We start from the raw sequence: 14,560 nt of genomic DNA on the forward strand, positions 1-14,560 counted from the left end.
AAAAAAAAAAAAAAGGAACTTGGTTTCTTGGTTGAAACTCACATCCTAGTCCAGTGCTCACACAGGAGACTTTTAATCCCTTTTCTGCGAGCCAGTTCTCGCACCTCACCCGACGGTTTACCATCAATGTCAACAGAGGGGACTCCAGCTTTAATCAGAGCGCCCCAAACATCCTTTCTAGAGGGCCCCTGTCCTAGTTCCCCCTGGAACCGTTGAGGCTGCTGCCTCGGTGGGGATACGCCCCTCTGTGGGCGTGTTACCGCTCCCCAGTCAGTCAGACTGTCCAAATCTTTTAATCATCGTTTTCACCACTGATGCCGGCCTGCCTGCAGTATTTAACATCAACATCAGCATCAGGGCTCGATATCGATCAGCCCACTTTTCAGGATTCCACTGATCGTAATCAGTACCGGCTACAAACGCTCGCACACGAGCCTCATCCATTTTCCTCACAGGCAGACCTCGGCTCTTCGAGTGGACCACCTATGTCATTACTTTGGTCAACCATTTCTCACTGCACTCTTTACCAGCATGTTGACGTTTGCACAGCGCTGCACACAGCTCAATCTCTGCCTGTGCCTGCAGCTCCTGCTCAATTCTGAAGTCATGTTGACGTTTCCACAGCACCACCACACAAATCACAGTTTCAGGCGACCCGTCAACAATCTTCGCTTCCCGGGACTCAGGGCGTCCCCCTCCATCCCGCAGGAAAACAAATTCACACTTATCTTCACGCTTAAACATTTTTGCTACGCAAACTCTCAATATAACATCAATCAGTTTTCTTTAATAGTCTTATCTTTACAAAAACATTTTTGCACCGCAGCCACTCAATGAAACATAAACCAGTTTCCTTCTATCCTGCCGACAATGCAAAATGTTTTGGGAGAAATCTCACTTTAAGGTTCTAGAAGTGGTCGGCTGTGCAAAAATGAATCAGACACACACTCGCTTTTGCTATAATGAATACATTTATTAAAAGCAGTGCACACAAAAAGACTCACACACAACTGCCCTTTCGCTAGGATAACTCTGTGTCAAGTTATCCCCTGCAAATGACAAAGCAACAGACAATTACATAGGCGCTAGGCCTAAACTCTTACCTCGACACAGAAAGACTGGAGAGCCGACAGTCCAAAAGTAGAGCAGCCTTCAACCCGCTCAGCGTCCGTGCACAGGACCCGGAGCTGACTCTGATCTGAACTTCCGGCTTTCTGTCTTTTATACCTTTCACTCAAGCCCACCCACAAGCTCTCACAATAAGCCCTCGGTTCCCATGTGAACTAGCGCTTCTCTCACATATACATAAACAACAGGTGCATAGCTGATATGACTGTTTTGAGAATTGAAGCAGTGTTTTAAGAATGTAGGACATTTCAGGACATAAAACTTATTTTTTCTTCCTTCAGTTTAAGATTAAGATTCCCAGAATATTCAAATTTTTTGAGATAGGATATTTGAGTTTTCTTAAGCTGTAAACCATGTTCAGCAATATTAAAATAATAAAAGAGTTGCAATATTTCAGTTGATTTGTAATGAATCCAATTTTTTGTAATTGCATTACAGAAAATCACAATATTCAAATTTTCTGAGACAGTCCTGTATGTGGAATATAAAATGCACATTAATATGTATTATGGTACCATTTGTCCTTTCAACAAATGTATTGTGACAGCTGCCATAATCAGTCCTCTCTTTGTCCATATGAAAGTTTTGGATGCAATATCAATATTTTGTCTTACTCATAATTGTATTGTTGTAACTTGAGAAAAATACTAATTACTTAAGGAGGGTATACCACTTAAATAAAGGAAACTTCTATCTCCAGGAACATATGTTTAGTCCTCGCTGACAATTCAAATGCATAACGCAACCCTGTCATTTTATTTGGTGCCCCTGAGTCTGAACATGTTTCATTCATGAACCGTCCAGGCTTTCAGAAATTGTGTCAAATAGTGAAAAAAGTTCACAATGTCACATTTAAGAATGTTACCCTTATTGAACCAAAAATTCACATCCTGAAATCTAGCTTTTACCCTAAAAAATTCCCAGTAAAACATGTTGCTCATCTAAAATGAATTACTTCATGAGTTTGCGATAAGTCTGAGGTCTGTATTTATTTCAGTTTTTATGAATGAAATTAGCTTTTTTTGACAAAATTAAATATATTTAATTCTTCCAAATATTTTAATATGAGCTCGCACTGCAACTTTTGTTATAATTTGTGTAAAATGTTTACTACATTTAAACTTTTTGATGTTTTGTGTGACTATGGATGCCTCCGTTTGCACCACTTTCATGCCTGACGGATTTTTAACCATCACCAAAGATGAGATTATGTTATTGATGATGTTATTTTGCAGGTTTGCTTATTTGTTTCCTTTGTTATAAATGTAATACTATTTAATGAAAAATATGAAACATTTCAAGAGATTCTTATTTTTTGCATCAGCAGAGAAAAATAAAAGCTTTAAGGCAGGCTCCTTTGTTTTAGGGAAGTTTAACTTGTGGTGTTAAATTAGTGATAAAAGTGTTTTGCTGTTGATAGTTGTGATTTGGCATGCATGGCATACATCGTTAGATGCGTCTCCATCATGCCTCAAAGGGCATTACTTTTCTCAGTCAAAAGTGTTACCGTGGCAACGCTAGATTCCAAAAAGCAAAAAAAAAGGAGAAAATTCGGACGCTTATTTCTCGGCCGAACTTTATCGTAGAGGAGACATCGTTCAAACTTTCAAACACTCGGCCCCATTGGCTCTAACGGACCTTACAACCTCATTATGCCAATTATTACAGTTTTTGCGATATTGACCTTTCTTTTTTTTTTTATTTCCGTTTGACTTTGGACGCTTGTTGCTAGGCAACAGATTATCGTAGAGACATAGAACAAATGTTCCCAGACTCGGCACGCTGTGTACTTCAACATATTCAAATTTCATGAAGCTGTGATTTAAGGAAATTTTATGTCAAAATCCATGCCAAATGGCCCCATTCATTCGGATGGGTTTTTTTTACCACGGTGAAAAACAATCCTATCCGTTAACGTAGCCTGAACTGGAACGTGCACCCATGCATGGCATACATCGATAGATGCGTCTCCATCGTGCCTCAATGGGAAATACTTTTTTCAGTCAAAAGCGTTACCGTGGGGACGCTAGATGCCAAAAGGCGCACCCTTTTAATAACTATTGGGAGCACAGGAATGAATGCAAAACATCCGTAAACACCTCAAACTGACATTTAACCACCCCGAACACAACCACCACAGCCCCAAACCAAAGCAGCAAGAGGGGTCGAATGGGCAGTAGGGCATGCCCATATCAAAATTCCCTGAAATTTTCTAGTTAGTGCCACGGCTGCCGCACGAGGCACGACTCCTTCAGAGCTGGATGCTAGCTCTGGAGGAGAAGTGCCTCTGAACCAATTTAGAAAGTTGTAGGCCCTGAATTTACTACAGTCCTGTGGATTTTCAGAGCGATGGCACAAATAGTTTTTGCACAAAGTGCAAAAACATTTCCAAATTTCCAAACTAATGGGGAGATTTCCCCATGTATTTGTATGGGGCAGAATTCCACACTGTGGGTGGGAGGAGGTTAAAAAAAAAAATCACCTTTTTTCTGAGTCACGTATCTTTCTCATACTTGCACGTAGAAATGTCATTCAAACTTCAAAACGGAGGAAAACTTCTCTTCTCTCTCAAAACCTGAAACTGTTTTTTCCTAAAATGTACACTTTTCAAGATATGAGCCCTCAAGCGAGGACTGGAAATCCCTTTTTTGTCAAATTTACAGTGTGGGAGTCAGTTTCTAGAGCACAGAGAGTGTGAAAAAATAACATGATTTTTTATTTGTAACTCGAGCTCACGGCCAAACCGTAAAAGGCAGAGGGATCATTTTTGGTCAGAATGTAGACATACGTGTTGTGATTCATAAAATGTGACTTTGACAGCCGGGGTATGCACACAATTTGAATGGGGGGGGGGGGAGGGGGGGGGGTAACTGCCACGCAAATTCCTGCCTCTGTCTCCATTGACTGCAATGTAAAAAAAACGTTTCTTCAAAAAAATCTCACTTTGTTTTCGAACTGCCATTACTCAGACATTTTAAGGAATATCTGAATAAAAATAAGATTGACAGAATCTGCTGGGTTCTCTGTCTCTAACAATGTTTTCGTTTTTCTGCTAAGAACTACGGTTTGATCACAAAGTGGAGTGATTTGAGGCTTGTCACAAGGCAAAAAGCTGGGGTTTTCTCACAGCCAACCCAGAAACTTACTCATGTCTAGGTTCTGTTGCCGCGGCAACCAGAGCTCAGCTGCTGAGTCATTCAGCCAAAACTGGTCACATGACTCAATCAGAACATACTTCATATACTTAGAACCTGGAAAATGGAGAAATCTGAACCCTGACCTTTTGACCTTAGCTGATCCCCAGTCCTGCTGGGAACAGGTTCATGGTATATATATATATATATATATATATATATATATATATATATATATATATATATATATATATATATATATATATATATATATATATATATATATATATATATATATTTTATATAATCGCCACCTGTAGGGGGAAATGCTGGATGTTGAAACTGGTAATGAATGAATGAATGAATGTATGAATGAATGCTGAAGCTGGTAATGAATTAATGAATGCTGAAGCTGGTAATGAATGAATGAATGAATGCTGAAGCTGGTAATGAATTAATGAATGCTGAAGCTGGTAATGAATTAATGAATTAATGAATGAAGCTGGTAATGAATGAATGAATTAATTAATTAATTAATTAATTAATGAAGCTGGTAATGAATGAATCAGAATCAGAATCAGAAATCAGAATCAGAAAAGGGTTTATTGCCAAGTTTTCACACGAGGAATTTGTTATGGGGATTGGTGCAACACAATACAAATATAAAAACAAATATATAAGAGATAAAATAAAATGAAATGTATAAACAATAAAAAGTATAAACAGTAAAATAAAATGTAGACCGGAAATGTACAAAATGAGGTTTTAAAGTGCCGGATATGAGTCTGTGCAAAAGTTACAGGATTGGAATTTTTACGTTAATGTAACGTAGAGTGGGATGGGGGGGCAGTCCGTGGTAGTCGGGGGGGGAGGGGGGACTGGGGCCTTGTTGACGAGGACAGCTGCAGACGGGAAAAAACTGTTCTTGTGGCGTGAGGTTTTGGTCCTGATGGACCGCAGCCTCCTGCCAGAGGGGAGAGTCTGGAACAGTTTGTGTCCGGGGTGGGAGGAATCTGCTGCAATCTTTCCTGCACGCTTCAGGGTCCTGGAGGCGTGCAGGTCCTGGAGAGATGGAAGACTGCAGCCAATCCCCTTCTCTGCAGAGCGGATGATACGCTGCAGCCTGCTCCTGTCCTTTACAGTGGCAGCAGCGTACCAGATGGTGATGGAGGAGGTGAGGATGGACTCAATGATGGCTGTGTAAAACTGCACCATCATTGTCTTTGGCAGGTTGAATTTCTTCAGCTGCCGCAGGAAGTACATCCTCTGCTGTGCTTTTTTGGTGAGGGAGGTGATGTTCAGCTCCCACTTGAGGTCCTGGGATATGATGGTCCCCAGGAAGCGGTAAGACTCCACAGTGTCTGCTGGAGAGTCACACAGGGTGATGGGGGCAGGTGGGGCTGCGTTCCTCCTGTAGTCCACTATCATCTCCACTGTCTTTAGAGCGTTGAGCTCTAGATTGTTCTGGCCGCACCAGGTCACCAGCTGGTCGACCTCCCACCTGTAGGCGGATTCATCACCATCAGAGATGAGTCCAATGAGGGTGGTGTCGTCCGCAAACTTCAGGAGCTTGACAGACTGATGACTGGAGGTGCAGCTGTTGGTGTACAGGGAGAAGAGTAGAGGAGAGAGAACGCAGCCTTGAGGGGATCCTGTGCTGATGGTCCGAGGGTCAGAGACATGTTTCCCCAGCTTCACCCACTGCTTCCTGTCAGACAGGAAGTCAGTGATCCACCTGCAGGTGGAGTCGGGCACGTTCAGCTGGGAGAGCTTGTCCTGGAGCAGAGATGGGATGATGGTTTTAAAAGCAGAGCTGAAGTCCACGAACAGGATCCTGGCGTAGGTTCCTGTGGAGTCCAGGTGCTGGAGGATGAAGTGCAGGGCCATATTTACAGCATCGTCTACAGACCTGTTGGCTCTGTAGGCGAACTGCAGGGGATCCAGTAGTGGGTCGGTGATCTTCTTGAGGTGTGGCAGCACAAGGCGCTCAAAAGACTTCATGACCACAGAGGTCAGGGCGACGGGTCTGTAGTCGTTAAGTCCTGTGGTCCTTGGTTTTTTGGGGACAGGTATGATGGTGGAGGTTTTGAAGCAGGATGGCACATGGCATGTCTCCAGGGAGGTGTTAAAGATGTCCGTGAACACCGGAGACAGCTGATCGGCACAGTGCTTCAGGGTGGATGGGGAGACAGAGTCCGGTCCTGCTGCTTTGCGGGGGTTCAGTTTTTTGAATATTTTATTGACGTCCCTCTCCAGGATAGAGAGGGGCGTCGCAGTGGTGTGGGGGGTGGAGGATGGGGCCTCTGGGGTGTGAAGTGGTGGAGACGCTCCAGCCCTTGCTGGGGAGGGGGGGGTGCTGTTGGAGGAATGGAACTGGGGAATGTGAATGCAGTCCGGGGGGAATGAATGAATGAATGAATGAATGAATGAATGCTGAAACTGGTAATGGATGAATGAATGAATGCTGAAGCTGGTAATGAATGAATGAATGCTGAAGCTGGTAATGAATGAATGAATGAATGAATGAATGAATGAATGAATGAATGAATGAATGAATGAAGCTGGTAATGAATGAATGAATGAATGAATGCTGAATGAATGCTGAAGTTGGTAATGAACGAACGAACGAACGAACGAAGCTGGTAATTAATGAATGAATGAATGATGCTGGATGCTGAAGCTGGTAATGAATGAATGAATGAATGATGCTGGATGCTGAAGCTGGTAATGAATGAATGAATGAATGAATGAATGAATGAAGCTGGTAATGAATGAATGAATGCTGAAGTTGGTAACGAACGAACGAACGAACGAACGAACGAACGAACGAATGAAGCTGGTAATGAATGAATGAATGAATGAATGAATGAATGAATGAATGAATGAATGAATGCTGAAGCTGGTAATGAATGAATGAATGAATGAATGATGCTGGATGCTGAAGCTGGTAATGAATGAATGAATGAATGAATGAATGAATGAATGAATGAATGAATGAATGAATGAATGAATGAATAATGCTGGATGCTGAAGCTGGTAATGAATGAATGAATGAATGAATGAATGAATGAATGAATGCTGAAGCTGGTAATGAATGAATGAATGAATGAATGAATGAATGAATGAATGAATGAATGAATGAATGAATGCTGAAGCTGGTAATGAATGAATGAATGAATGAATGAATGAATGAATGAATGAATGAATGAATGAATGAATGAATGCTGAAGTTGGTAATGAACGAACGAACGAACGAACGCAGCTGGTAATTAATGAATGAATGAATGATGCTGGATGCTGAAGCTGGTAATGAATGAATGAATGAATGATGCTGGATGCTGAAGCTGGTAATGAATGAATGAATGAATGAATGAATGAATGAATGAATGAATGAATGAATGAATGAATGAATGAATGAATATGTTATAGTCCAATATCTTTTGAATGGTTTGACATACATAGTCATGGGTGGTGTCATAGGACTCAGTATCGAGTCCTTGACCCTCATTGGTGCAAATTAGCCCCGCCCCTTCTTCTGATTGGCCGATATGTTATAGTCCAATATCTTTTGAAGGGTTTGACATAGAGAGTCATGAGTGGTGTCATTGGACTCAGTATCGAGTCCTTGACCTTTATTGGTGCAAATTAGCCCCGCCCCTTCTTCTGATTGGCCGATAGGTTATAGTCCAATATCTTTTGAATGGTTTGACATACAGAGTCATGGGTGGTGTCATTGGACTCTGTTTTGAGTCCTTGACCTTCATTGGTGCAAATTAGCCCCGCCCCTTCTTCTGATTGGCCGATATGTTATAGTCCAATATCTTTTGAATGGTTTGACATAGAGAGTCATGGGTGGTGTCATTGGACTCAGTATCGAGTCCTTGACCTTGATTGGTGCAAATTAGCCCCGCCCCTTCTTCTGATTGGCCGATATGTTATAGTCCAATAACTTTTAAATGGTTTGACATAGAGAGTCATGGGTGGTGTCATTGGACTCTGTATCGAATCCTTGACCTTCATTGGTGCAAATTAGCCCCGCAATCATCCGGCAGTAGTCCCGTGGCACTTCAAAATTTCCCGGGAATTTTGTCTAGTTATGGGCATGCCAAGTAGTGGCATGACCATATTGCAATCGTCCAGAATGGCCCAAAAGGCAATGTTGCTAGCGTTTCGCTAACATGCTAAAGTCGCAAAGGTCCCACTGCGCACCAGCGGGTGTAAAGCATGACCCCGCTCTGTTGTGGAAAAAAAAAATCCCCAAAAAATGAAACACGGCCGAGAAAACCAGAAAAATGAAGGCGTTAAATTAGTATCTAGAAAGGTTTCCCTTTTCTTATTATTATGGGCATGCCAAGTAGTGGCATGACCATATTGCAATCGTCCAGAATGGCCCAAAGGGCAATGCTGCTAGCATGCTAAAGTCGCAAAAGTCCCACTGCGCACCAGCGGGTGTACAGCATGACCCCGCACTGATGTGGGAAAAAAAAATCCCCAAAAAGTAAAACACGGCCGAAAAAATGAGGAAAAACATGAAAATGAAGGCGATATATTAGTATCTAGAAAAGGTTTCCCTTTTCTTATTATTATGGGCATGCCAAGTAGTGGCATGACCATATTGCAATCGTCCAGAATGGCCCAAAAGGCAATGTTGCTAGCGTTTCGCTAACATGCTAAAGTCGCAAAGGTCCCACTGCGCACCAGCGGGTGTAAAGCATGACCCCGCTCTGTTGTGGGAAAAAAAAATCCCCAAAAAATGAAACACGGCCGAGAAAACCTGAAAAATGAAGGCGTTAAATTAGTATCTAGAAAGGTTTCCCTTTTCTTATTATTATTATTATTATGGGCATGCCAAGTAGTGGCATGACCATATTGCAATCGTCCAGAATGGCCCAAAAGGCAATGTTGCTAGCGTTTCGCTAACATGCTAAAGTCACAAAGGTCCCACTGCGCACCAGCGGGTGTAAAGCATGACCCCGCTCTGTTGTGGGAAAAAAAAATCCCCAAAAAATGAAACACGGCCGAGAAAACCTGAAAAATGAAGGCGTTAAATTAGTATCTAGAAAGGTTTCCCTTTTCTTATTATTTTTATTATTCTTATTATTCCGCACTTTTTTTCGTCCGTTAATACGGCCCGAACCGCAACGTGCACCCATGCATGGCATACATCATTGGATGCGTCTCCATCGTGATTCGATGGGTATTACTTTTCTCAGTAATAGGGGTTACCGTGGCAACGCTAGTTGCCAAAAAGCAAAAAAAAAGGCGAAAATTCCCGCGCTTATTGCTCGGCCGAACTTTATCGTAGAGACATCGTTCAAACTTTGAAACACTCGGCCCGATAGTCTTTAAAGGACCATACAACTACATCATTCTAGTTATTACGGTTTTTGCGATATTTAACTTTCAATTTAAAAAAAAAATCTCTTTTATTTTGGACGTTTGTTGCTAGGCAACGGTTTATCGTACAGACATCATTACAACATTGACAAACCCGGGACGCTTTGTACTGCAACATATTTTAGTCTCGTCAAGCTAGCTATTACGGTTTTTGAGATATTCCATGTTGCTCATTTTGACGCTAACGGAATTTTGGACGCTTGTTGCGCGGCAACGCGATATCGTAGAGACTTTGATTCAACGTTAAAATACTCAGCTTGATGTGGACTACAACATACTGAGGTCTCATTACGCTGTCGTTTACAGCTTTTGAGATATTGAAGCCAAATTGTCCCATTCTATCCTATGGGGCTTGTTACTATGGCAACAAAAACCAATGCATTTGTATGGGGGACCATGTGAATAAACAATCTGTTAATGCTGCCCGAACCGGAACGTGCACCCATGCATGGCATACATCGTTGGATGCGTCTCCATCGTGCCTCGATGAGCATTACTTTTCTCAGTCAAAAGTGTTACCGTGGCAACGCTAGACGCCAAAAAGCAAAAAAAAAGGCGAAAATTCAGACGCTTATTGCTCGGTCGAACTTTATCGTAGAGACATCGTTCAAACTTTCAAACACTCGGCCCGATTGGCACTAACGGACCCTACAAGCTCATTATGCCAATTATTAAAATTTTTGCGATATTGACCTTTCATTTTTCTTTTTTATTTCCATTTGACTTTGGATGCTTGTTGCTAGGCAACAGATTATCGTAGAGACATCGTACAAATTTCCCCTGACTCGGCACGCTGTGGACTTCAACATACTAAAATCTCATGAAGCTGGGATTTAAGGAAATTTTATGTCAAAATCCAGGCCAAATGGCCCCATTCATTCGGATGGGGTTTTGTACCATGGTGAAAAAAAAAACCTATCCGTTAACGTAGCCTGAACCAGAACGTGCACTCATGCATGGCATACATCGTTACATGCGTCTCCATCTTGCCTCGATGGGCATTACTATTCTCAGTCAAAAGCGTTACCATGGCAACGCTAGATGCCAAAAAGCGCGCCCCATTAATAACTATTGGGAGCACAGGAATGAATGAAATACAAGCGTAAAAACACCTCAAACTGACATAGAACCACCCCGAACACAACCACTACAGCCCCAAACCAAAGCAGCGAGAGGGGACGAATGGGCGGTAGGGCATGCCCATATCAAAATTTCCAGAAATTTTCTAGTTATTATTATTCTTATTCCGCACTTTTTTTCGTCCGTTAATGCGGCCCGAACCGCAACGTGCACCCATGCATGCCATACATCGTTGGATGCGTCTCCATTTTGCCTCGATGGGCATTACTTTTCTCCGTAATAGGGGTTACCGTGGCAACGCTAGTTGCCAAAAAGCAAAAAAAAAGGCGAAAATTCCCACGCTTATTGCTCGGCCGAACTTTATCTTAGAGACATCGTTCAAACTTTCAAACACTCGGCCCGATAGTCACTAAAGGACCATAAAACTTCATCATGCTAGTTATTACGGTTTTTGCGATATTTAACTTTCAATTTAAAAAAAAAATCACTTTTATTTTGGACGCTTGTTGCTAGGCAATGGTTTATCGTACAGACATCATTACAACATTGACAAACCCGGGACGCTTTGTACTGCAACATATTTTAGTCTCGTCATGCTTGCTATTATGGTTTTTGAGATATTCCACATTGTTCATTTTGACGCTAACGGAACTTCGGATGCTTGTTGCGCGGCAACGCGGTTTCGTAGAGACTTGGTTCCAACGTTAAAAGACTCAGCTTCATGTGGACTACAACATACTGAGGTCTCATTACGCTGTCGTTTACAGCTTTTGAGATATTAAAGCCAAATTGTCCCATTCTATCCTATGGGGCTTGTTACCATGGCAACAAAAACCAATGCATTTGTATGGGGGACCATGTGAATAAACAATCTGTTAATGCTGCCCGAACTGGAACGTGCACCCATGCATGGCATACATCGTTGGATGTGTCTCCATCGTGCCTCGATGGGCATTACTTTTCTCAGTCAAAAGTGTTACCGTGGCAACGCTAGATGCCAAAAAGCAAAAAAAAAGGCAAAAATTCAGACGCTTATTGCTCGGTCGCACTTTATCGTAGAGACATCGTTCAAACTTTCAAACACTCGGCCCAATTGTCCCTAACGCTACGTACAACCTCATTATGCTAATTATTACAGTTTTTTGAGATATTGGCCTTTCATATTTTTCTTTATTTCCGTTTGACTTTGGACGCTTGTTGCTAGGCAACAGATTATCGTAGAGACATCCTACAAATGTTCCCCGACTCGGCACGCTGTGGACTTCATCATATTCAAATTTCATGAAGCTGTTATTTAAGGAAATTTTATGTCAAAATCCATGCCAAATGGCCCCATTCATTCGGATGGGTTTTTTTTACCACGGTGAAACAAAAACCTATCCGTTAACATAGCCTGAACCGCAACGTGCACCCATGCATGGCATACATCGTTAGATGCGTCTCCATGTTGCCTCGATGGGCATTACTTTTTTCAGTCAAAAGTGTCACCGTGGGGGGCGCTAGACGCCAAAAAGCGCGCCCCATTTTTAACTATTGGGAGCACAGGAATGAATGCAATACAACCGTAAACACCTCAAACTGACATAGAACCACCCCGAACACAACCACTACAGCCCCAAACCAAAGCAGCGAGAGGGGTCGAATGGGCGGTAGGGCATGCCCATATCAAAATTTCCAGAAATTTTCTAGTTATTATTCTTATTATTCCGCACTTTTTTTCGTCCGTTAATACGGCCCGAACCGCAACGTGCACCCATGCATGGCATACATCGTTGGATGCGTCTCCATCGTGATTCGATGGGTATTACTTTTCTCAGTAATAGGGGTTACCGTGGCAACGCTAGTTGCCAAAAAGCAAAAAAAAAGGCGAAAATTCCCGCGCTTATTGCTCGGCCGAACTTTATCGTAGAGACATCGTTCAAACTTTGAAACACTCGGCCCGATAGTCTTTAAAGGACCATACAACTTCATCATGCTAGTTATTACGGTTTTTGCGATATTTAACTTTCAATTTAAAAAAAAAATCACTTTTATTTTGGACGCTTGTTGCTAGGCAACGGTTTATCGTACAGACATCATTACAACATTGACCAACCCAGGACGCTTTGTACTGCAACATATTTTAGTCTCGTCATGCTAGCTATTACGGTTTTTGAGATATTTCACTCTTCTCATTTTGATGCTAACGGAACTTCGGATGCTTGTTGCACGGCAACGCAGTATCGTAGAGACTTGGTTCCAACGTTAAAAGACTCAGCTTGATGTGGACTACACCATACTGAGGTCTCATTACGCTGTCGTTTACAGCTTTGGAGATATTTAAGCTAAATTGTCCCATTCTATCCTATGGGGCTTGTTACCATGGCAACAAAAACCTAATGCTGCTCGGACCGCAATGTGCACCCATGCATGGCATATATCGTTGGATGCGTCTCCATCGTGCCTCAATGGGCATTACTTTTCTCAGTCAAAAGTGTTACCGTGGCAACGCTAGATGCCAAAAAGCAAAAAAAAAGGCGAAAATTCAGACGCTTATTGCTCGGCCGGACTTTATCGTAGAGACATCGTTCAAACTTTCAAACACTCGGCCTGATTGGCACTAACGGACCCTAGAACCTCATTATGCCAACTTTTAAAGTTTTTGCGATATTGACCTTTCTTTTTTTTTTAAATTTCCGTTTGACTTTGGATGCTTGTTGCTAGGCAACAGATTATCGTAGAGACATGATACAAATGTTCCCCGACTCGGCAAGCTGTGATCTTCAACATATTCCAATTTCATGAAGCTGTGATTTAAGGAAGCTTTAATGTAAAATCCATGCCAAATGGCCCCATTCATTCGGATGGTTTTTTTTTACCACGGTGGAAAAAAACCCTATCCGTTAACGTAGTCTGAACCGGAACGTGCACCCATGCACGGCATACACCGTTAGATGCTTCTCCATCGTGCCTCGATGGGCATTACTTTTCTCAGTCAAAAGCGTTACAGTGGGGACGCTAGACGGCAAAAAGCGCGCCCCATTAATAGCTATTGGGAGCACAGGAATGAATGCAATACAACCGTAAACACCTCAAACTGACATAGAACCGTCCCGAACACAACCACTACAGCCCTAAACCAAAGCCGCGAGAGGGGACGAATGGGCAGTAGGGCATGCCCATATCAAAATTTCCAGAAATTTTCTAGTTATTATGGGCATGCCAAGTAGTGGCATGACCATATTGCAATCGTCCAGAATGGCCCAAAAGGCAATGTTGCTAGCGTTTCGCTAACATGCTAAAGTCGCAAAGGTCCCACTGCGCACCAGCGGGTGTAAAGCATGACCCCGCTCTGTTGTGGGAAAAAAAAATCCCCAAAAAATGAAACACGGCCGAGAAAACCTGAAAAATGAAGGCGTTAAATTAGTATCTAGAAAGGTTTCCCTTTTCTTATTAGTGCCACGGCTGCGCCACGTGGCACGCCTCCTCCATTGAGCTGCGCAAGCTCAATGGAGGAGGAGTGCCTCGTGCGCAGCACGAGGCACTCATACTATTGCTCAGGCTTATTAGTGCCACGGCTGCGCCACGTGGCACGCCTCCTCCATTGAGCTGCGCAAGCTCAATGGAGGAGGAGTGCCTCGTGCGCAGCACGAGGCACTCATACTATTGCTCAGGCTTATTATTTATTAGTGCCACGGCTGCGCCACGTGGCACTCCTCCTCCATTGAGCTGCGCAATGGAGGAGGAGTGCCTCGTGCGCAGCACGAGGCACTCTTACTATTGCTCAGGCTTATTATTTATTATATATTCTTCCGTAAAAACTTCGGCGCGTAACTAGTCCC

This window comes from Cololabis saira, chromosome 19 (genome assembly GCF_033807715.1).
Source record: "Cololabis saira isolate AMF1-May2022 chromosome 19, fColSai1.1, whole genome shotgun sequence".
NCBI lineage: Eukaryota > Metazoa > Chordata > Actinopteri > Beloniformes > Belonidae > Cololabis > Cololabis saira.